Source organism: Dasypus novemcinctus, chromosome 8, assembly GCF_030445035.2.
Source record: "Dasypus novemcinctus isolate mDasNov1 chromosome 8, mDasNov1.1.hap2, whole genome shotgun sequence".
NCBI lineage: Eukaryota > Metazoa > Chordata > Mammalia > Cingulata > Dasypodidae > Dasypus > Dasypus novemcinctus.
The window spans coordinates 8,497,765-8,517,851 of NC_080680.1; the positions used below are offsets into that span (position 1 = coordinate 8,497,765).

The 20,087-nt window shown below is 48.8% G+C and overlaps 2 long non-coding RNA genes across 7 annotated transcripts; one reads left to right on the forward strand and one right to left on the reverse strand.

Annotated features, from left to right (window-relative positions):
* The first annotated feature begins 3,658 nt into the window (after positions 1-3,658).
* On the forward strand, positions 3,659-6,406 carry LOC131279396 (uncharacterized). 3 transcript variants are annotated; one of them, XR_011649336.1, is made up of 3 exons: positions 3,659-4,910; positions 5,214-5,333; positions 6,192-6,406. It is a non-coding gene; the product is annotated as an uncharacterized lncRNA (long non-coding RNA). The 3 variants fall into 3 exon arrangements; XR_011649337.1 differs by having other exon boundaries at positions 3,659-4,074; XR_011649335.1 differs by having other exon boundaries at positions 3,659-3,994.
* LOC101437917 (uncharacterized) lies at positions 4,773-16,283 on the reverse strand. Of its 4 annotated transcripts, none has more exons than XR_011649338.1 (4): positions 16,097-16,283; positions 9,759-9,876; positions 9,310-9,401; positions 4,773-9,111 (listed from the first exon to the last, which is right to left on the reverse strand). It is a non-coding gene; the product is annotated as an uncharacterized lncRNA (long non-coding RNA). The 4 variants fall into 4 exon arrangements; XR_011649340.1 differs by having other exon boundaries at positions 9,294-9,401; XR_011649339.1 differs by having other exon boundaries at positions 4,773-9,401; positions 16,102-16,283.
* Positions 16,284-20,087: the final 3,804 nt, after the last annotated feature.

Below are 20,087 nucleotides of genomic sequence, written 5' to 3' on the forward strand. Positions count from 1 at the left end.
TTATTAGGTGCATATATGTTTATAAACATCATGTCTTCTAGACAGCTTAACACTGTTACCATTTTATTATTATAAAATGTCCTTATTTGTCTCTTGTAACCATTTTAATCTTAAAATCTATTTTACCTGATATTGGTTATTACTACTCCAAGTCTCTTTTGATTACTTTTTTGCATGATAATTTTTTTCATGCTTTTGCCTATTTCTTGAAAAATATGACTCTCTCTAATATGTATCTCTTGTAGACAGTGTGTAGTTGGATAAAGATTATTTTTTAACCTGTTCTGCCAATCTCTGCCTCTTGATTGGAGTTTTTAAACATTTATATTCAATGTAAATACTGATAAGGTAGAATTTACATCTGCCATTTTGCACCTTTTCTGTATGTCATATGTGTTTTGTTCCTCTATTCCTCCATTAATGCCTTCTTTTGTAAAATAGATATTTTATAAGTGTACCGTTTTAATTCTTTGTAATTTAGTTTACTATATATTTTTAAATTATTTTCTTAATTGTTGTCATTGAGATTAAATTATGATCTTACATTTTAAAATCTATTTTGCATTAATAACAATTTAATTTCAATAGTATACAAGCTTTGCTCCTATATGGCTTTGTTTCCTCCCCTTTCCTTTGTTTTATTATCATACAAATGGCATGTTTATATATTTTAAGTCTATCACACAGTTTTATAATTTCTGCTTTGTGCAGTTTATATTTAATTCCAATAGGAAAAAAAAATACATTTTTATTGTCTTTATCAGTACTCTTTATTTTTTCATCTGGATTTGAGTTTCTCTTTAGTGTCCTTGAATTCCAGCCTGGAGGACTACCATTAGCATTTCTTATAGGACAAGTCTCCCTTCAAATTCTCTCAGTTTTTGTTTATATAAGAATGTATTAATTTTTCCTTCATTTTTGAAGGATAATTTTGCTAGATATAGAATTTTTGCTTGATAATCTTTTTCTCTCAGCATTTTGAATATGTCATCCCACTGCCTTATGGCCTCCATGGTTTCTGATTAACAGCTGTGTTAATCATTATTGAGAATCCCCTGTACATGATGAGTTGCTTCTCTCTTGCTGCTTTCAAGATTCTTTGCCTTTTGACAATTTGACTATAATGTGTCTCAGTGTATGTTCCTGTGCATTTTATTCTGCTTTGAAGTCACTGAGTTTCTTGGACGTGGATATTCATGTCTCATCAAATTGGGAAAGTTTGGGACCACTATTTTTTTCAAATAATCTTTCTTCTTCCTCCACCTCTGGTATTTCCATCTGTGTATGTCAGTGTACCGATGACATCCCACAGGTCTCTGAGGCCCTCCACATTTTCTTTCATTCTTTTTTTTCTTTCTGGGTAATCTCAACTGGTCTGTCTTCAAGCTCATGCAGTCTTTCCAATACTTGCTCAGTCTGCTGTTGAGGTCCTCTAGTGTTTTGTTTTGTTTTCATTTCAGTTATTGTATTTTCAACTCCAGCATTTGTTTGGTTCTTTTTTTTTTTTTTTTTCCACTATTTCTTTCTCTTTATTGATATTCCTTATTTGGTAAGTCATCATTCATATTTCCCTTTAGTTCTTAGTTTATATTTTAAAATAAACTGATTTAAGATATTTTTTAGTAAGTTCAAATTCTGGGTTTCTTTGGGCTTCTTCTTTTCCTGTGTACAGGCCAGACTTTCTTGTCTCTTTATCTTCTAAGTTTCCCTGTAATGTGAATACAAGGCTTTTAAAGATAAATATGGAGCTGGGAAGAGATGACTAGGAATAGAGCAAGCTAAATTGCCACAAAACTTACTGTTCTTATCAATATTGAGCCAGTTTTTCTCAAATAAATGCTTCTCAGATTATTGCAAGTGTTTGATTAATTTTGAGAATTCAGTTTTAACCGTTTTTGCTAGTATTCTCATTGCTTGTAGGGACAACAGGTTTTTGGAGGTCCTCACTGCACGATTCCCACTGATGACATTTGCTCAGGTGGCTCTAAAGCAACCATGTGTATAACGGGATGTTGTTGATCAGTAAGATATTCAGAGAAACTTCCTGACTTCGGGTACATGAAACAAGCTTATTGAAATATCACATTATTATTATTATCATTATTAATTGCCCAAAAGATTTCATATACCTTGCTTCTCAAATGTCATGTTTAGTTGCAATAAAAAAACAATAGGATTGACTTCTTTTAAATGTGCCCTCTAATGACAGGCCCAGGACACAGGCCTTTGTGCTCTGGCTGAGGCTTACCCTGACTTATTAAGTTGGTTTGGTTTGTGCTCATTCAATCCCAGTGGCTAAACGACAGTCATAAACCGAAGCAAAGAAATCCATAAATACAGCATCCAAGTAGTAAAATGTGAACATTGGTTCTTGAAATCCCAGCATTGTAAGTCCTTTATCTTTTAGGAGAAGTACAAACTTTTTTTCCCTGCTGTTAAATTCAAGTTCCACTGTTGGATACTTAGCCTAGGGTGGCAAAACTGTTATTAATTCGAATTTGTCAAACCCTGGGCAACGACAGTGAGAGTTTGCTAGCGATGGAATCCAAGAGTCCTTCCCCCCTGCCCCAAAAGAAAAGTAAAAGAAAACAATCAAGATGAAATTTGATGTTTTTTTATTTCCAAGATATAATATCTTCTAGTCGGTTAGAATGTTAGGCTAGAGAAAAAACTTTAGGTTAAGTTGTGGTTGAAGAAAAGTCATGATCAACTCTTCCCTATCCCCACGCTCCCCCCCCCCCATACACACACACACTGAGGTTACTCTGGGGGTAGAAGTTCCACGTGAGCCTGCGGTTGGCATCCAGTCACCCCACCAGCGGCACTGACGCTGCAGAACTGTTCATGGAAGCTTCTCAAACACAGTGCCCATTGTTATCATGGCTAATTACCAGTCTGCTCCACTAGGGTTTGTGTTGAGTTACAAAAACACTTTATGCTACACAAGCTTTTTATTCATGTCATAATTGCAGCATATTTGTCTTAAGTCTTTCGCAAGTGTTCTTTGTGGATAATACTGGCAAGATTAAGTAATGGCTTCTCGTTAACATTGCTCAAGAACATCAAACATGATGGATGGAGACTGGACGCATTACGCGGAGGCCTTTGGCTCCCAGTGTCTTTGACCTTTTGCTTTTCTTATGTATAAACTAACCTTACTGTGGAGCTGTGTCTATTGTTTCTAACACAAATGCCAGGAACCACTTGAGCAAAATATTTGCTTTCAATTTTAATGGCGTGTTCTTATAATGATCAAGAGTGATAGAGCCAAGCGAGCCACAAGGCTGTGCCAGAATCCAGGGACTTCAAAGCATCTTCATCTCAGCACTCCAGAAGAACTGAAAATTTCTAATTTTCTAATTTTCCTATCATCCAACTTAATTGTTGGCAAGAAGCACACATCACACGGTTCCAGTTCTGTTTCAGAAAAGGTCAGCATGAGGCACAAACACTGGCCTGCAATAAGCAACCTTGTACTCTAATCCCACAACTCATGCTGCAGAACGTATTACGCAACGGAGCCCTCCCTGATTAGTGGCTGCCTGCACACGGAGGTTTTCATTACCCGAACACAAGCATGCTGGAAATGATTAACTTTGTGACATAACTCTCATTACACAAATATGGCTCAAAACAGAGCTTCAAAATAAGACGCTTCAGAAATAAATGGGTCGGCTTCTTAATGTGTGCACGATTAACAACTATTTTCAAGCCACGGTGAAACACTGCTGGGCATTTGTTTTATTCTTGGGAGTGGGCATTTCAGAGGAGACTGGTTCGTGTGTGGACAGCCTCTTCTGATTTTAATTTGACCTTATATGTCCTAGTTTTTGGAAAACATCAGATCTAGTTTACAGAGGTCCGTCTTAGGAAGCAAATATCAAATGTCTAGCTGCTTGTTGTGCACACAACTGGGGCTACAGTGACCCTCTCCTGCCCTCCCCCGTGCCGGAAAAGCTACCGTGAGGATTCGTGATTCCATACCACTCAGGAGGTAAACCAAGCTGCTGCATCTCATTACAGATTTGGAATCTTGGCATTGAGGGCAGGCGGCACTTGACACATGGAGGCCTGGTATGTTAGGGCTCTTCCTGGCCCGAGTAGCCCAAGGAGCTTTGACAAGAGAGAACGTTGTCGACTCAGCCCCAAACTGCAGGCGAACGGGGGCAGCGTCCTCAGGCCCAGCCAGAGCCGGGGTCTTGCGGCCGCAGGCGCCGGCTCCCTTCCTGGCCGGGTGTTCTCCAGGGCAAGACTCCGTCCCCAATTCTGGTCCTTAGTTGGCTTCAGTTGGTGGCAGCTCCCTGGCTCACATCCCGCCACCAGAGGGGAAGGAGTAGTCTTTTTCTTAGTTACAAGGCAAAAGAAGCCCAAGCCAGGCCTCTGAATTGGCTTAGCTTGGATCCCAGCCCTTCCGGCCCCCGTAAACTCCCCCTGGGTGCAGGGGATGCGGTCAGATGCCTGGAGGACCGGCCTCTCCAAGGGAAGGGAGGGGTGTTGGGAGCCGAGCAAATCGGCAGCCACCGCAGCCCGGCTCACGGCCCAGCCAGCCATCCTCTTCCCAAGGTGTCTCCCGCTGGGCCTAGAGCGTTCCCTCCGTCTCCGCCCACAAATGCAGTGAGGCCTCTTCAGTAGGAAACCCAGGGGTGTGCCACAACGGCCGGCTTGGGTGCAGCTCTCCCCGGGGCTGGGTGCGCGCCTCCCGGGGACGCTGCCTGTCCTCTGCACCCAGGGAGCCACGGCTAAAGTAGGGTGGCTGCCTCGGGAGCCCCATATTCAAGGAAGGAAGCCTTCTGAAGCCCCTAGACCAACAGCAACCAAGGAATGGGCAGTGACATGGCAAGGCTGGCTGCTCTCCATCCATTTGTTGACTGGAGCTCCTTGGCCCTTGTAGCGACTCTGGCTTCCTGCTGGTAGGACTTTCCCATGAAGGGACCGTGGAGAGAATCCCCGGGGTCTTTTTGTTGGTGCCTTTGTGTGGGGTGCTGGCGGCGGTCGTGGGCTGGGAAGGAAGGGAGATTCTCCGGCATTACGGTGCCTTAGAACCACAGTCGGCACCCCCCCGCCCCCCAGAGTTAATGGAGGGGCTGGGGGCTGTCTGTTGTCTAATAGTGGCCAACAGGGTTCTTGTCAAATTACTCTCTCTCCATCTACATTCCACCACCGGCCTCTGCCTTTTATCGCTGTGCTTTGGGATTCTGCTCGGCTCTCTAAAGATGCATCAAGCCATCCATCTGTCACGGTACAGCAGGAGTTAGAGGCCTTGGGAGAGGAGGCGTTGCTAACTGCTCCGCAACGTGACCCCTCATCAGCAGGAACCCCATCAGCCAGGGCAGGTAAGGGACTCCCTGCTCTGTCAGGCACGTGGGTCATCAGGTGGACGGCGGGCCAGGAGAAGGGCACTGGGAAGGGGGGGGCGGCTCTTGGCGGCAAGTGACAAAAACCCAACCTGCCCTGAACCCGGCCCAAAAGGGGGATCCACCGGCTTGGTGACGTCAGGGCACCCTGGTGTCAGCTGCTTCTCCGTCCTCCCTCCTCCCTGCCGGGGCCCCTGGGAGCTTGCAGGCTTGCCTCTCCCCAGCCTCCCCCCTGGAGAGGAGGGTGCTCAGGCCTCTGCCCGGTCTGGAAGTACTTTGGGGAAGGACTTGGTCATGCAGCAGGGGCTGAGTGCTGTAAATCCGCAGCCCTCCCTGGGGCTGCAAGTGGGCGTACGGATTGGCCAGTCCACCTGAGGTCTTAGATCCCACCAGATGGCCGTCTGCGCTGTTACTGACCATGTCCTTATATCTCTAATGTTACTAATGTATTTTTTTTTAATTTTAAACTTTTTATTTTGAAATTCTTTCAAACCTACATAACAGAAAAATAATACAGATCCCACATAGAAAACCCCAACCTCCCCTTACCCTCCTAGATCACCAATTTTGCCGCTCTGCCCTATCGTTCCCATATCTCTCGTTCACTTTTGCAGTCAGTGGGGTTAGCACCCCGACACGTGCCTCGTGGACCCCCCCCCCCCGCCCCCCAGGAAACCACTCAGTATTACCAGGTTCTTCAAATTCACCGCCCCACCAACTGAATAAATGCTCCAGTACTTCCAGATGTCCTAAGATTGCTCATGCTTCACAAAATACTGGTTCACTTGGTCACAACTTAATTCATGTTTGTGATTTATCTTCTTTTTTTCCCCTCAGGGGTGATAAATGTCCAGTGACCCTCGTGTAGGGTTCCTCAAAATATTTTTGATGTTAAAGAGATTCTTCACGCTCAGAGAAATGGGAACCCCCGTTTTTTTGTTTAATGTGTAGCAGTTACACAGTTGCCCAATTTTCTGAGGCAAGACGACCAGGCAACACCAGTGCACTTTTCTTAAATGAAACATCCTGTTTCCTAAATAAAACTTCTAAAGAACACTAGCTTGCTTTCCTCTGAACAGTGCGCACGATGCCACACTTGGCTGTCTGATGGGCCTTTTGCGGCTAGGTAGCGTTGGTAAGCTGCAGCACTGCCATGCCTGCTTCTGGGGGACAGTGGTAACGGTGAGAGGAGGGGGCCCGGGAGCCCACAGCCCCCCTCCCATGCCCCGTCTACCGGGGCGCTGCTGCGCTCTCGTTTTTCTACTGGGCGGTAGACAGCCCCGTGTTCTTGGTCGTGGGGCCTGCTCCGCGCCCACAGCTGCTGCCGGGCGGGCTGTCGGGGGAGCAGGGCCTGGCCGCGGTGAACCCCGGCGTCCCCGGCCCCCCGCCGGCGCCGCCCTCGCTCCCGGCCAGGCCCCGCCGCGCTGACGGGACGCGCGGGCGGCCACCGTGCGTGGGGGCCGGGCCGCATCCCGTCCTGGCGACACCGCAGAGCCGCGGGCCCGCGCGGGAGCCGCGGCGGCCTGCCCCGGGGCCTCGTGCGGGCGGCCTCGGCGGCGCTGGCGACGCGCGGGGCGCGCTTCCCGGAAGGGCGCGGGTCAGGGGCCGCGCCTGTGCGCGAGCTTCACAGGAACCGCGCCGCGGGTTAGAGCCCCGGGCCGCGAATTCACTTCAGGTGCCGTGTTCAGCCCTGCCTCTCCCAAGGACTGTGTTGTTTTTTTTTTTTGGTATTTTGAGTGTTTGAGTCTGCGTGTATTTCCTTTTGGTAATTACTTTGAAAACCGTTCAGCGGAGCCAAAAATACAGGAGAGGCGAGGACGCCTCCCCGCGCGCCCCAGGCCCGCCCGCCCGCAGCGCCCCCCTGCGCGCCCCCGCCCGCCCGCAGCGCCCCCAGGCCCGCGCGCCCCCGCCCTCCCGCAGCGCCCCCTGCTCCCCCGGCGGGCGCAGGGCCAGGGCTGCCAGGGGAAGGCCCCGGGGCTGTACCTGCCCCGGGGGGTGGGGGTGGGGGTGCCCTGGGAACGCGTTTATGATCCGGGTTGTAAAACTTGAAATGCCTGTCCCCAGCACCCGAATCTGCAGGCGTCCCTTGCAAAAACCATTGACCTGGAGGAGAAAGGGCCAGTTAAGATCTGGGTTACGCCGAGGGCGGAGCGCTCCCAGTTTAGCCGAGGCTAAAAATAGGCCGGGTCAGCACCGCCCTGCGCCGGCCCCAGCGCGCCCGCGACGCAAACCTACGCGCGGACGCCGATCCTAAGACGTGCCGCGCGGCCGGCTTTCTCATATGTCACACTCGCGTTCTCAGGTTGTGCTTCGTGCACTAATCGCAGTTCCATGGAAAAGCATGAGTCACTCCACGGGTGGGGCGCTCTGCCGGCTTCCAGAAAGAGCGCGGCTGGAGAGGGAGCGCCGGGCCTCAGCCCAGGGAAGGGGACTTTCACAGGATGCTGAGCTGGCTTGCTTTTTCTACAGGTTAATTTTTATCTTGACCGAGATAAGATCGGGGTGCCTTGTTATAAGAAAGCCATTTAACTACAAGGGATTAAATAGCCAAGGACATCTTTATTGTGGCTCTCAACCTATAAATATATTAATAGTTTTTTAGTGGTCCTTAAAGTGCGGGCTGCCTGCGACCGTTTTAGTGCATTCCATAAACACCATTTATAGAGTCACAAAAATGTCCCTTCTGTTCTTGTCCTCGGGGAATGTTGCCTTGGGATTGGCGGGAATGGACACCCGGAACCCTGGGGAGATTGAGTTCATGGCTAAGAACAGATGGTGATTTTCAAGTGGAATGCTATTCTGGGGCACATATTTAAGAAAAACTCTAAAAATAGACTTGAATGAGCCTAACCTGCAAAAATAAGTTGTCAGCTTCTTTTTACTCCTGCTGGGTTGAAAACAAAGCTGTCAGCATTTTCTGGATGTTGAGGAATCTGTATGCTGTCTTATTTTAGGACCAGCTTTGTCGGTAGGACTGGGAGTGAGTCCCCTTAAAGCTTTACATGTCAACAAATGGCCATCTGGTGTTCTGCAGACTCAGGTGGATGAGCCCTGCTCACTGCTGGACGTTGGGGAGCAGTCCTTGGACCCTCTTGGCAGACGGGGTTTGAAAACCTGGGGCAGTGGTAAGGGTCTCCTCAGGGAGTGACCTGAGCCAGGCTGTGGGGGAGGCGGGCACCCCTGTGCAGGGAAGGGCCTGGAGCCAGGTTGGTGCAGGGGCTCTCTAGGCAACCCCAGCCAGGTTGGGGAGGCGTGTGGTGAATCTCAGCATCTGGGGCTGAGGGCGGAGCAGTGGGCCACAGCGCGGGCTTTTGAGGAAACCGAGGACTTGTGCGTCCCCTCCTTTACGAGCTGCCACCATACCCGACGCCGCCCTGTGTGTGGAAAACAGCGTGTGGCCGTGACGATAGAGAGCCTTCTGCGCCTGGCTTCGAACGCTGTGTTTTCTGTGGAATCATCCCTGCTCAAGACTCACTGGCTAACAGAGCGATAGGAAGCCTAGAGAGGACTCGGAAATGGAAAGGAGCCCTTGCTGGGTCCTGGAGAAGGGCTCGCTTGACTAGGGAAAACCGAATGAAGACGTAATCGGTGCGTTTCTGGAGGGAGAGGTGCGTGCCGGTGGCCCCCAGACGGAGTTCCCACGTGGCTGGGAGGCCTAAGCTAGCCGGGCTGTCCTCGGGCTGCTCGTGGGCTTACAGCCCTCGGTGGCTCCCAGGGAGGATCTTCGTGTTCCAGCAGGCGAAGCGGCGCTGGCCAGCTTGAGCAGAGGGAACCAAAGGGCATGACACCCAGCAAAACCAAGTCCTACAGCCTGCTCCCCCGAGAAAGCCCTTCGCACCCTCTGTATTTGCTTGTGCATGCCCCCCCGACCCCAGGCAGCTTGACCAAACTTATTTACCTGCCCCCGCTGCCCACACAAACAACCCTCCAGTTCTTTACCAATAGGATTTGGCACCTGCTGCTGAGAGGTGTTCTCCATCGTGTCCGCTGGGTTTTAACCTTCTTATGCCTTCTCAATAATAATGGGGAGCACACACACATACACACCTGCTGAGGACAAGAGTGATTTCTCTTGGTGGGAGGTGGAGACATATTGGAAAACAAAAAAGTAGAAAAGTTAGATGCCCAGGGCTGGGATGGCCTCAAGAAAGGTCAGGCTGGGCCTAAGTTAGTTAATTGCAGGAAGCACCCCCTCACCCCAGCCACCCTCTAATAAACCATCAGAAGAGGGCCCGTGGCAAAGGCCACTGCAGGCCCATACAGGGTGTGGGAGGTGCCCGCTCTGCTTGGTCACGTGGGAAGCACTCACCCTCTCCTGGAGGGGTCCTGTTAGTCCCGGGAGCAATGTAACCCCTTTGTAGAGGGCACTGAGGGAAGCGTGTGCTTACCACCAGGAGAACTTACCCCCAAGGCTGAGCTGGGATTGAAGCTGGCATGTCTGCAGGGAGATGACACTAGCTGTTGTCAGAAACAGCTCCAGATTCCAGAGGAGACGAAGGTGTGTTCTGTACACTCCAGGCTTCTAGCAGGAGGCATAAAGAAGACAGTTGTGAATCAGCGAGAAAGCTGCCAGCTCTTTCCTTCAGGGCTTTCGAAAGCACGCCGAAGAAGCAAGTATTTCAAGATCATTTAAAAGGGTGCTATCAACACATCTAGATCGCCAATGCATCGTCTTTAAAGGAAATGAGGAAAGTGGATGTGACTCAAGCAGTTGGGTGCCCACCTACCACACGGAAGGTCCCAGGTTCCATTCCCAGGGCCTCCTAAAGAAGATGAGCAAGACAGAACTGATGCAAAGAGCTGGCGTGGCAAGCTAACACGGCAAGATGATGACACAACAAGATGATGACGCAGCAAGGTGACGATGCAACAAGATTACAATGCAACCAGGAAACACAATGAGGAAACACAGTGAAAGACACAACAAGCAGGGATTGGAGGTGGCTCAAGTGATCGGGCACCCCCTTCCCACATGGGAGGTCCCAGGTTCAGTTCCCAATGCCTCCTAAAAAGAAGACAAATGGACACAGAGTTAGATAGAGAGCACAAAGCAATGGGGGTGGGGGAAGGGGGGGTTAAGGAGGAAAAAATTAATTAATTAAGTCTTTAGAAAAATAAAGGAAATGAATTTTTTAAAAGGAATAAAAAGGACTTAGTTCTTCAAAGATTAAATGCGTGGGTAGAGATGGTAGCACGATATTGTACTTATATTTACCACCACTGAATTGTACAGCTGAAAGAGGTTCTCATGGAAAATTTTGAGTTGTATATATGTGATCACCATAAAAAGTTTAAAAACTCTAAAGCAGAACAGATCAATGACGTTTCAATAGATTTTGAACCCTTCTAGGGAATGACTGTCAAGGCTTAGCACACTTAGGCTGCTACCTGTGATTCAAAAGAAACTGTACACCCCAGCTCAGTGTGCCTGCAAGAGGAGAACTGTTACCTGCCCCCAAAAATGTGAGTCTCAAGGGAAAATGTCCACACTGTACAGAGGCATGGAGAAAGAACCCACCTCAGAAGAAACTATAACATTGACATCCATGATAAAAAAAGTATTGGTGGTGCTGGCCGTGACCTTTGTTGTCGGGGTCCAGGGCAGTGGGCCCTCTCCTAAGTCGCTGGAAGGGGGCTCAATGTTATATATCGAAACCATATGATAAAAAACGTTCCTAGCTTTTAGTAAAGCAATTTAAATTCTAGGAATCTGTGGTAAGAAATTAATCAGGGATGAGCACACAGACTGTTAATCCCTGAATATAAATACTGCAACAGTAGGGGAGATGGGATAAATAAGTTAAAATGCATGCACTCTGTGCAACAATTGAAAATCATGTTGTAGAAGCATAAGTACAATTGTCATGGAAAATGTTTGTTATGTGCTGTTTTGCTGAAAAAGTCAGTTATAATACAGTAGGCATGATATAATCCTATTTTCACACAATGCACGTATTAGTCAGCCAAAGGGGTGCTGATGCAAAATACCAGAAATTGGTTGGTTTTTTATAAAGGGTATTTGTTTGGGGTAGGAGCTCACAGTTACCAGGCCATAAAGCATAAGTAACTTCCCTCACCAAAGTCTATTTCCACATGTTGGAGCAAGACGACTGCTGATATCTGTGATGGTTCAGGCTTCCTGGGTTCCTCTGGGCTCAGCTCCTCTGTTTCCTCCACAAGGTCAGCTGTAGACTATCAGATGAAGGGTTTTGTCTCTCTCCCTGGGGCTCCAGCTTCAGCATCAAACTCCAACATCAAAACTCCAATGTTAAAAGCCGTCAACTCTGTCCTTTGCCATGCTTTTTATCTGCAAGTCCCCACCCACCAAGGGGTGGGAACTCAGTGCTCTACTGGCATAAGAGGTTTACATAATTACTTAATCAAGTAAACCTCTGAATCCTATGTAATCTAATACACCCAGAGGAAAAGATCAGTTTACAAACATAATCCAATATTTCTTTTTGGAATTCATCAATAATATCAAACTGCTACACATATACATTCTAATTTGTCTACAGTTGGATTTATTTCCCATGACTATTTCTTTTTTAAATTTTCAAAGTTTTCATAAACACTCCTCCTCCCCCTGACTCTTTCTCCTCCCTGGTAACCCATAATCCATTTTCAGTCTCTGCAAATGTGCTCTTATGAATGATATCATGCAATCTTGGTCCTCATGTGTCTTGCTTATTTCACTGAGCATAGTGTTTTCAAGGTTCCACCATGTTGTAGCGTGTCCCACAACTTCATTCTTTCTTATGGCTGAATGCTATTCCATTGTGGGTATGGGCCACATTTTATTTATGCGTTCACTTGTTGATGGACATTTGGGTTGTTTCCAGCTTTTGGTGATTGTGAACATTGGTGTACAAGTATCTGTTTGTGGCCCTGTTTTCACCTGTGGCTGTTTCTGAGGACAGGAAACGAGAGTGTTGAATGTGGCTAGTCAAAACTGATGCATTGGTTTCCCTCCTTTTTATCATCACCGTGGTAGGCAAGAGTCTAAGAGGGCCCCAAAGAGTTCGCCCCTGGTGAATGTGTCTTATAATGATGTACCTGTGTTGATTTAAGGCTCTATGGACCCCAGAAAAGTACATTCTTAGAGTTAACCCATTTTGTGGTGTGAACCTATGGTAGGTGGGACTTTCTGATTAGGTTACTTCAGTAAGGTGTGGCCCAGGGTGGATCTTAATCCTCTTACTGGAGTCCTTTATAAAAGAATGAAATTCAGATGAGAAAAAGAGGGAAATGGACTTGGCCCAGTGGTTAGGGCGTCCGTCTACCACATGGGAGGTCCGCGGTTCAAACCCCGGGCCTCCTTGACCCGTGTGGAGCTGGCCCACGCGCAGTGCTGATGCGTGCAAGATGTGCCATGCCACGCAGGGGTGTCCCCCGTGTAGGGGAGCCCCACGCACAAGGAGTGCACTCATAAGGAGAGCTGCCCAGCGCGAAAGAAAGTGCAGCCTGCCCAGGAATGGCGCCGCACACACAGAAAACTGACAGAGCAAGAAGACGCAAGAAAAAGAGACACAGATTCCCGTGCCACTGACAACAACAGAAGTGGACAAAGAAGACGCAGCAAATAGACACAGAGAACAGACCCCCAGGGTGTGGGGGGGAAGGGGAGAGAAATAAATAAATAAATCTTTAAAAAAAAAAAAAACAGATGAGAAAAAGAGAAAGCCGCAGAAGCCAGAAGCTGAAAACAGTGAAACCCAGGAGAGGGGGAAATCTGGCAGATGCTGCCATGTGCCTTGCCATGTGACAGAGGAATCTAGGGTCAATGGCAGCTGGTCTTCAGGGAGAAAGCATCGCCTGATGATGACTTATTTGGATATTTTTATGGCCTCAGAACTGTAAGCTTGTAAGTTAATAAATCCCTATTGTAAAAGCCGACTCATTTCTGGTATTTTACCCAGCTGACTAAAACCCCACCTCCCCCCTTGGGTGTGGACAGAGCCTCTGCAAATGATGGCATTTCACTCCTGTGGTTATGTTACATTACCTGGTAAAGGAATATGGCAGTCGTGATTGAGCTTACCAATCAGTTCATTTTTGAGTTACTCGAAAGGGAAATGATCAGGATTGGCCTGACCTTATCACATGAGCCCTTTACATCTGGGTCTAGAGCTCAGAGATGGAGGAAGTCAGAGATCCAGAGCAGCAGAGAGATCTCCTTGCTGGGCCTCAAGGAGGAAACTGCCACGTTGTGGAGTGGCAGGCGGCCACCAGGCACTAAGAATGGCCTCCGGATGACAGCCAGCGAGCAAACGGGGACCTCCGTCCTACCACCACCAAGAGCTCAGTTCTGCCTGGATGAACTTGGAAGAGGACCCCGAGCCTTAGGGGGCACCTCGGCCCTGGCTGACACCTGGATTTCAGCTGTGAAAGACACTGAGCCGAAAACCCAGTCACACCATGCCCAGAAGCTTCACCCAAGAAAACCGTGAAATAATAAATTCATGTTGTTTTAAGCCACTAAGTTTGCTGCAATAAAAATCTAATATAGTCACTTTGCTGATAACCCATTCGGGACTCCCCTCTGCCTAAGCCCAATCGTATTCCAAACTGGGTTTAGGTTGTTCAAATTATGCACCCATTTCAGGGTCAGAACCAAGGCCTTTCTTTCTGAGAGATAACCAGCCCTGGGGATTTGTCTGTGCTTCACCTGCTCCTCCCGCTTCCTTTCCAGCCCAAAGAGGAAGAGACAGGGGTGTCCTGTGGCTCTCCTCCCAGGTATGGATCATCCGTGGTAGTCCTTTAAAACAAGGTGCTTGGTGTGCTATTTTTCCTGGGCCACCCAGAACTTCTGGCCTTGCTTTCTTTCTCTCTTCTCTTTTCCGCTGGTTGATCCCTGTTTATGGCTGGACCCAAGGAGCTCTCTTGATCTCTTCCAGCAGTCCTTCTCACCAAAGAAAGCTAAACGGTGGGTCCTGGCTCGTTGACTTGTCCCTGGTGTGAGAGAGGGACATCCCCACCTGATGGGGGTCTCTTCCCCAAGGTGGTCTTCCCAGTCCTGGCAGATGCAGGCCCACCTCCCTGGGTCCCAGTGGAAGGCTCTCAAGTATGCGTGGGGCCGAGGGAAGGGAATCGGGGGCCAGACACAGAGTCCTGGACTCTTCAGGCAGGTTGTCTCCAGATTTATGGTGTGAGGTTGATCTTTGTGTATGTGGTATTTTATTTTCCTGTTGTTGTTTTTCGGTGGAAGTTTATTTTATAAGGTCGGGGTAGGGAGGGAGAAGGTTTCATAAACTTCCATCTTTCCTGGAAGGCTAATTTAACTTGAAAGTAGAGCTTATGCTTAAGTTTCCCAGGGCGGAGGTTGGGGTTTTGATATCTGGGAAAATCCGTATCTGGGAAGTGTAAATGGTGAGCTCAGTGATTGGGCATTTCCCCCAGGATTTTTTATTTCTCCCTTGCTGAACTTTCCCAGTAACTCAATCTTTCCAGCTCTCTGTGTAGATCTTTTGTTGACATTTTATTCCTTCCCATTTCCTCCACTCATGTCACATTTTTCTAATGTATTGAAAAGAAGATTAAAAATTATTTTCCTATGACTGCATTTAGAAATGAATTTCACCTCACATATTTAGAACTCTATCCCCCAGTTGGCAGGCTAATGAGAGCACGTTTTCTTTTCAATCAAGCAAGTGCTGTTACAACATGGATTTTGGAATCAGACAGATGGGAAGTCAAGCCTGGCTCTGTCCTGCACAAATGGTGTGACTCAGTCACTTTCCTGCCTCTGAGTCTCCTTTCTTCATTTAAGAGAGCGGTGATGATAACTGGAGCTCTAGGCCCGTAGTACGGGGATGTGCAGGACCCAGGCCTGCGGGAGGGCAGGAGGAGCGCAGGATGGGGCAGAGGGGACGCTGAGCTGCAGTGCAGTCACAGTGGTGGCCTCGGTCACGTCCACGGGGAGCTCTGAGCTGGGTTGGCCCTTCAGAGGCCTCCTGAGTTTGGGTAAGGGGTTCAGGCTTTCCACTCCACATGGACAAATAGTTGGCCGTGAGCCATGGAAGGGGACGTGGTCATGGACAAGGTACCTCTCTCGGGGCAAAACCAACTCCCAGAGAGGCTAACCCCTGAGGGCAGGGGCCTACCACCCTCCCAGCAGCTGGGGGGACCTGGCTTGCACACCACACATCCACAGCAATCAAGAAGCAGTTCCTGGGAAGCAGATGTGGCTCAACTGATAGGGCGTCTGCCTACCATATGGAAGGTCCAGGGTTCAAACGCAGGGCCTCCTGGACCGTGTGGTGAGCTGGCCCATGTGCAGTGCTGGTGCGCGCAAGGAGTGCCCTGCCACGCAGGGGTGTCCCCCACGTAGGGAGCCCCATGCGCAAGGAGTATGTCCCGTAAGGAGAGCTGCCCAGCGCCAAAGAAAGTGCAGCCTGCCCAGGAACGGCGCCACCCACACGGAGAGCTGACACAGCAAGATGATGCAACAACAAAGAGACACAGATTCCCGATGCCAATGACAAGAATGCAAGCGGACACAGAACACACAGCGAATGGACACAGAGAGCAGACAACTGGGGGTGGGGAGAAATATGTAAAAAGAAATCTTAAAAAAAACACAAAGAAGCAGTTACCACTCTCGGCACCCTGGGTATGAAGGGACCCGGTGAGAGCTGGAGCAGTGGCCAAAAAATGCAACAGGAACTACAGCTGTAGAGGACACGGTCATTTCATGGGTGGTGGCACCTCCGATCTCCTGCTGATACCTGCCATTCACTGACCTCACCTGGAAGGCAGAGGACACAGGAGCCCAGGTGATACAATCTACAGTCAGCCTCTGAGGATGCAAAGCAGGAGAGAAAATGGGCCTGGGGTCAGGGAGCAATCAGAGAAAACCCAGTGCATCCAGTGAAGAGCTGACGTCTCTTCCTCTAGCGCAGAGTCAATTCTTGTTATTTGCCTTCTGTGACGTTATTGTGATCCCTGAGTTGGCAAATACTGAACCATTGCCCCTAGGGCAAATCCTGGGTCAGGCTCCTGGGAGCCTCTGGTCACGAGGTTATCAGCTGATCAATACAGAGCTTTGTTTTATGTGCTTCTGTTTAAAGACACCTTTATTTCATGCATATTGTTGATTCATTAACATTGAATTCACAACCAACAGTGCTAGAACTCATGCCTGAAAGAAGCTTGTCTGACACAAGTACTTTCTCTCTAAGACACCTCAGGTCTTCTTTCTCTTAGGAACATTAGTAGCACCTCGGCATTATATTTGGGGGCTATTTTTTCTCTCTCTCTTTAAAAATTAAATTGTATTTTTTTCTTTAAAAAAAAAGATACATAGATCTTTAATATTACATTAAAAAAAATAAGAGGTTCCCACATACCCCACGCCCCACTCCCCCACTCCTCCCACATCAACAACCTCTTTCAATATCATGGCACATTCACTGCATTTGGTGAATACATCTTGGAGCGCTGCTGCACTGCATGGATTCTAGTTTACATTGTAGTTTATGCTCTCCCCCAGTCCATTCAGTGGGTTATGGCGGGATATAATAGGGGCTATTTTAAACAGCTAAACCACCAACAAAAAGTACCAAAATGTGAAAAACGTGGCCCTAAAAATTTTTTGAAAAAGACACGCTTACAGTGTGAGAGCCGAAACAAGAAGGCTGAGTCTTGCCTTGTTCAACCTCAGCTGGGAATGTGAGCATGGATGACACTTTTTTTTTTTTTTTTGGTCTATCAGCACATGTCTATGAATGCTGCGAAAATGCTGCATGTATAGATTTTGGGGTCACAAATACATTTTAAGGAATGGGCAAATTCAGAAATATGGAATCCACAAATAATGAAGATCAACCATATCTTTCCCAAATGTCCGATGACTGCCCATAAGGGTTACTTCCTGGAGAGGGAGGCTGCTGTCTGGAAATGATGTGTCACCTAAGAGCAGGTTGAGAGTTTTCTAACAAAAGGTCATTCTGTGCAACAAGGTGCCAGCATTTGGCCTGACCTAGTACTTCCATGTGAGATGGGGAATTCACCAATGACTCTACATCAGGCGTTCTTACCCAGGGGGTCTGTGAGCTTGAATTGAAATTAAAAAAAACACCATTATTCTTGTGAGGACATATTGGTGCAGGTGTGATGTATTATTAAATAGTACACAGTATAGTGTGGATTTAGTAAGGGGTCTGTGGTTTTCACCTGATTGGCAAAGGGGTCCGTGGTACATAAAAGGTCAAGAACCCCTGCCCTAGGTCATCTCTCCAGCCTGAAGCTGCCCTGTTTTCTCCTTTCTCACTTTCCTGATAGAGCAATATGTCTTAAAATTCTAGTCTCCGGGGGTGGAAGTGCAAGGCTACTCCCATGTTGATTTCCAACTAGGTAGAAAGCCCTGTCTCTGAAGGATTTTGCTTTGGAGCTACTTGAGGTTTTGTAGACACTATGTAACTAAATGTTAGTTTCCTGGAGCAGGTGAGTGTTTAAGCAAAGGAGCTGGGATCCTCTTTCCTGCCTCGTTACTGAGTGCATAGTTCCTTCTCTAGATGGATTGAGAAACCTCAACACATTGGACCTGTGACGCAGGTCTGAGGCAGGTTTCTTCCCTGGGACCAGCATTTCATTCTTGGTAAAAGGCCATCTGTAACAAAGATGGCCTATGCCTTCAGCCTGCAGTGACTGTGATGAGAAAAGAAGCTTCTAGAGACTCTGTGATGATGCCTGGAAGGTAGAGAGGAGAGAGTGGTGTTCTGAGTATTGGCCAGCAGGATATTTTCTGAGATCATGGGGTTAGTCACTTGTCCTTAGGACAGGTTGATTCATATAACCAAGGCTGTCATATAAAACATTGAAGAGCGCAGATAATTCCAAGTTTAAAATGGCTTTGTGAATCACAGATTCTGGTTAGGTTTTGTCGTGGGAGTATTTTTTAAAAAAATTTTAAATGATATATCTAAAGTAAAGTACTGGGATTTTTCTCTTTCCAACCCAGAGTTTAAACATGTAAGTAGTATGTTTCCATAGCTTCAATCATAGTAAGCGTGAGAGTGTGCTTTCCATGATTTAACCCCGAAGACGAGGCAGGCAGTCCCCAGGACACCACGGGGTCTCCAGACCATCACGGAGACACCCTGTTGGTGGTTTGAATACCTTTTGGGTGCCGAGATGATTTCCTTGGGCTCTAGAGACAGAGGAGCATGAGTTGTGTTTTAGTTATTGCTGTGTAACAAACACTTCCAAATTTTGTTGCATAAAACAATACAATTTAAAAAAAATTTCTTGCAGTTCTGACTAGATGAGAAATTTGGACAGGGCGGTGGTCTCATGTGTCTGCGTTCAGCTTGGAGCTTGATGGGGTCGGAAATGCCCCACACGGCCCCTCCTTCCCTGGGACCTCTCTCCACGAGGCTCGGCTCGTTGAGCTAGCCGCCCTGGACTTCCCCCCAGCCAGGAGCCGGGCGGCAATGGGGGCCGAGTAAGAACTCCACGCCCCTCAAGGACTGGCTCTGAAGTTCACCATGTTCTCTAGGTCAAAGCCAGTCACATGGCCAGGCTAGGGTCAAGGGGAGAGAAAGTAGATCCTCCCTTTGATGAGAGAAGAGCAAAGGACCCATGGCGACTTCATTTGCCACGAGTGGTGAGGGGTAAGGGCTTTGCGGTCAGTTCCATGTGGGTGTGAGTCTGACCAGTAGAGCCTCAGTTTCCTTATATGTGACGTCAGTGCCTGCCTCGCAACCTGCGGTTGGGATCGATTTCATTTCCCGGCTGCTAAAACAAACACCAGGTAGTAAGTTGGCTTAAACAACGGGAATTTATTAGCTAATGGTTTTGATGCAAAGTCCACATTCGAGGTGCCAGGAAGGCGATGTTTTCCCCAGAAGACGGGTGCTCTGGGCTGGGCGCCAGCAGCCCGGGGTCCTTGACTTTCCTCTCACGTGGCAATGCACGTGGCCCCATCTACTTTTGTTACAATTGACGAGCACATGTTGAAGCATTGCTGCAAGCATGGTCTAGAGTTTACATGACGGTTCACACCTTGCACTGCATGATTTTATAGGTTTTGACAAAATGCCAAATGGCATGTATCCATCATTACAGTGTCACGCAGAACAGTTCCAGTGTCCCCCAAAATGCCCCGTGTCACCCCTATTCGCCCGTCTCCCCCTCCTCAGAACCTCGGGTGGCCACTGCCTTTGTACAGTTCCAGGTTCTTCCAGTGAAGCAGCATCTCGAAGAGCTCCTGCTGCCCCCGGGCCCGCTCCCACCAGAACGCGGCCGAGACCCGGGGCTGGGCTGCACGCGGCGCGCAGCTCGCGGCACGGCAGGGATGACGCGGGCTAACGTGCGAGGCGCCAGCACAGCTGGGACTGGGAGAAGGTTCTGCAGGCGGCGGCTGCTCCCATCGCCCTGCCCCACCCTGCCCCTTCAGGGGCTCCCTGAGCACCTCCCTCGGAGGGGTCCTCGCCCGCACGGTGCAGCCCGCAGGCGCGGCCAGGCCTCGGTGGCAGCTGCCGGTCACTAGGCACCCAGAGCAGCGGCCGGCAGCCGCACCCGCTGAGGAGGGCTGGGGCCGGCCACGCATCTGCAGAATGCCCCCGGCCCGGTGCAGGGCCCCGGCTCTCCCGGAGGGGTTCAACGGCCCGCACCACCTCGGCCAGACGCCGGGGTCCTCCGCCAGGCCCCCGATGCCAGCCCACTCCCCCTCTCCACGGCAGGGGGCCAAGGGTTTGCCTGAGGCTGAAGGAGCACTGCCCTGTGGCCAGC